The sequence below is a fragment of the Cibotium barometz genome, chromosome 30 (assembly GCF_041138505.1).
Source record: "Cibotium barometz isolate CiBa-2024 chromosome 30, ASM4113850v1, whole genome shotgun sequence".
Classification (NCBI taxonomy): Eukaryota; Viridiplantae; Streptophyta; class Polypodiopsida; order Cyatheales; family Cibotiaceae; genus Cibotium; species Cibotium barometz.
The window spans coordinates 54,680,679-54,684,864 of NC_141075.1; the positions used below are offsets into that span (position 1 = coordinate 54,680,679).

General features: G+C 45.1%; 2 pseudogenes; both read left to right on the forward strand.

The window, feature by feature from the left end:
* The first annotated feature begins 771 nt into the window (after positions 1 to 771).
* Positions 772 to 1,754, forward strand: LOC147621692 (uncharacterized; annotated as a pseudogene).
* Positions 1,755 to 1,953: 199 nt separating this feature from the next.
* LOC147621693 (uncharacterized) lies at positions 1,954 to 3,644 on the forward strand (annotated as a pseudogene).
* Positions 3,645 to 4,186: the final 542 nt, after the last annotated feature.

Here is a 4,186-nt window from a genome sequence, read left to right on the forward strand (position 1 = left end):
GGCGTGTCTTTGCACTCAATGCAAGTATCAGATCTTTTGTAAACGATGGATTTGTACTACACACATTCGAGAATATGGACCATTTGCATCGGATCAACTATAAAACCTACGCTTCCAGTCACATGGTTTGGCCGGCCGATCCACACGACATTGCACCGTCCACATCTCGTGGACTATAGAGGACAGCTAGGGATGCGATGACAGAGATGGAGATAAATGCAAAAAGACAAGCTATTGCAAGCATGACAGAGAATGAACACATGGGAGAAATGCTGGATGCATGGATGAGGACCACGATGGTGGGCACAATTCCGTGTATACGACAGAATTTCCACGATCAGAAGCTGACAAAGAAGAGCAAACGATGCGAAAACTACCTCATTTGTCACTCTACAATGGTGCAAAGATCTCTGTTCTACGTGCGTCGCTCGCGATGCTCAATCTTCAATCCATTTATGGATGGTTGGATGCTAGTGTCTTTGAACTGTTCAGGTAGAGTGCACTTGACAGTTTCTTTACTGCACCAAAATAGTCAAACTTGTTTTTATAGTTCGAAATACAAAAAGATTACTTATCCTTTGCCGGCTTTTGAAAGATCATTTTTTGCCAGATGGGAATGACATGCCTCCGACGCATGGGGACACTAAGAAGCTTTTAAAGTCCATGGGCATGGACTACACAAAGATTCATGCATGTCCAAATGATTGCATCCTTTTTCGCAACGAGTATGTGCACCTGCACATATGTTCAAAGTGTGGAGCGAAAAGATTCATGGAAGACCTTGTGGGCGAAGCAGCCCCAACAAAAGTCCTTCGACACTTTCCTATCATCCTGAGAATCAAGAACATATTCAGATGCAAATCCGTAGCCCAATTAATGTCATGGCATGCAAAGAGAAAATCCACAGACGGTGTGATGCGAGTGCTTGCCGATTCCGATGCTTGGAAACACATAGACAACACGTGGCCTTTGTTGGAGAGCCTTGGAATCTGCGTCTAGGCCTAGCTATGGATGGTGTAAATCCATTTGGTCTATGCAGCTCATCATGGAGCACATGGCTTGTCTGTTTGGTTAACTATAACATCCCGCCATGGCTGGCCACAAAAAACGGTCATTTGTTGTTAGCCCTTATCGTGCTAGTACAAGGTCAAAAATATGGATGTATACCTGGCACCGCTTGTGGAAGAGCTACGCACTTTATGGGATGGTATTACTGTGCGAGACATGTCACAACCTTTGACAAGATGGGAGGTACGAGTGCAAGGCATACTTATGTGGATGATGCATGACTGGCTCAGATATGGTGATGAATGTTCAGGTAACATCAGTCAACCCTTTACGTTTCATCCAACCTGGTGGGTCTATATGTACACAATACCTCATTTTTTAATGTCATAAATTGGTTCATTATTCGTGCAAGCTTGTCCATTTCGGGTTACAATGCTTGTCCCTTATGTGGACCTCGACTCGATGTTGCACCCTACTCAAAACCTCTTCGGAAAACCGTGTACCAACAAGTACATCACAGATATCTGCCTGAAGGACATGCCTTGCGTGAAGGGCTAGCACAACGACAATGGAAAGCAAGTGATTGGAAGCAAATGTGGGAAGAGGAGACGGGGACACCACTTGCAGGCATGAAAAGGCTCTCGATCTTCCACGATCTCCCTTATTGGGGTGAGTTATTGATCAATCACGAGTCGCACACCTACTGGGTGCATGAGGTGTCTAAAGACTGCCTTCACACGGAATGACAATCTTGGAGGACTCAAGTCTCATGATTGGCATAAGTTTCTGCAATTTGTGCTCCCTGTAGCTATGAAAGACTGCCTATCAGAGGATGTGCGAACAACCATTTACAAGATCAGTACCTTGGTACGATGGATCTCATCTAAAGGGATAAGGAGAGACAGCATAGACGCTGCCAAACTCAATGCAGTATAGGCTGTCTGTATGGTTGAAAAATTCTTTCCCACAAGCATTGTCACAATCCAGTTGCATTTGCTAGTTCATGTGGTTGACGAGGTTGCACTAGCAGGAACTGTCCACAGCCGATGGATGTTCTTCTTAGAGCGGTTCATGAAGACACTAAAAGGGTTTGTTCGTTAGAGAGCACGTCCAGAGGGCAGCATGGGGTGGCTCATGCAAGAGTCTTTGGTGTTCATAACAGAGTTTTTAGGCATGTCAGACCCAGAAATGCCTCGCTTATGGAGCGACAATACTGACATTCGGCTTGTCGGTGACGAACCCCAAGGTCAGGGGACCCAAAGAAAAATGGACCCAGCCTTCAGAGAGAAGGCGATGAAGTTTTGCATTCTTAACTGGGAGCCCATGCAGAAGTGGCTAGAGAGATATGAGCTCGCAAAGGAGGCAAATGCACAGGAAAGAGCACAGTTTCGAAAGAATCGCTCAACTCGATCTTTGCCTCTTTCGGATAATCTTCGAGATCTTCCATCCTTTCCAACAAGCAGATGGCTAGATGCAGCTGTTTCAGAGGCAAAGAAAGCGGGTGAGGCTATCTCTGAAGAAGAGGAGGAACTCACAAAGGGGTGTGATTGGGAGGTAACCACCATTTCACCCAATGCACAGTACGAGTGTGTGCGTATACAGATTTCTCTCTCTCACAACACAATTCGTTTATGTGTTGTCTAGTATCACAAATACGGTGCGCTATGGTCTCATGGACGACATTTTTGGATCGCACGCATTGACGAGAATAGGTCTACTTTTGATAGTGGCGTGATGGTCAACTTTCTCCAAAAAAGTAGAGCTAGTACAAGAGACATCACAGCACAGGATGGCCAGCTCGAGTATTGCGGAGTGATTAAGGATAGCATAAAGCTCTCGTTCAGGAGGTTTGACTACTTTCTATTTGATGTGAAGTGGTTCAGAGTGGTCACTGCTGGAAGAAACGCAACAGTGAGGCAGGACAAGAGTGGTTGCTCCAAGTAGACTCCACGAAGCTATGGATGGATGAAAGAGACACATTTGTACTCCCTGAACATTGTGAGCAGGTTGTTTTTACACCAGATCTGAAAGATCCACAGTGGTTATTTGTGTTACAAGTCACTCCGCGTTAGCAGACAAATATTTAAGGATTTGGACGTATAGGAGTTTTCATCTGAAGTGGACTCTGGGATGCATGTGCTAGTCCAGGAGGAAGAAATCATTCCCCAAGAGGAGGAGGCTATAGAAGAAGACCAAGCACACGAGGAGGTGGAAGACAATGTCTTGTTTGAGGATGATGATCGCAAAGATGTGGCCATTTTAAGAGACCTGGAAGTCTCAAATGTGGAGATTGATATGCTTAGTGCAACAGATCTCCAAGAAGATGTTAGAATAGGAGACTGCTTATAAAGCATTTGTATAAACTTATTTACACCTATAATGAAATGAAATCCAATTTTTACGCTTTTCTAACACTATTACGATTTTTTTATAGTCTTGCATTTTTTCTGTACGTCCGAGCTAAGAGGTTTTATTGTTATGCGTATGCTGATTGTTTCAAGATTGTGTTGTAGAGCGCGATGGGAGACCATAGTCTGGATCGCATGACAGAGGAGGAGTTCTTACGGTTTATCTCTCGTGTGCCCCCCGCTTATCAGGCTGCATCACAGTATTGGATCGCAAGGCTCCACTCCTGAGGGTTGGCGGCGGCACTCCTTTTGGCACTACTCCTGCCGACGGCACTCCCGCTGGTGCTACTCCCTTTGGCGCACTCCTGGTTTTTAGAGTCCACCGCAGCCGTCTTCTTAGCCATCACCCAGTGGCTCTAGTAGTCGACACGTGCGATAGCGATCGACGTCTCGTTCGTCTGGTGAGGGTTTGAGGTCGCATAGGTTGAGCACAGCTTTGTCCAAAAATCATAAGTGGTTTCCTCACTCACAATCATAAAGTAGACGGAATAATCGGCAAGATGTAATCGAATGGTTGACTTTGCTAACACATCCAATTCGTCCTAATCATCTTGTGACATGCTTTCTGGCTTGTTGGCACTTGACCCCCTTTCAAGGGTTTGATTTGCTTCTTTTGTGTAAGGACATCTTTGATTTGTTCCTTCCACAACGAGAAGCTCATGCCATATCAAACTTTCAAACATGGAACATGTCACGATCCGACAAAGATGATGCCATGGTAGAAATCAACCAATGTAAGCGTCAGAAACTAGGGAAAATTTGGTAGATTT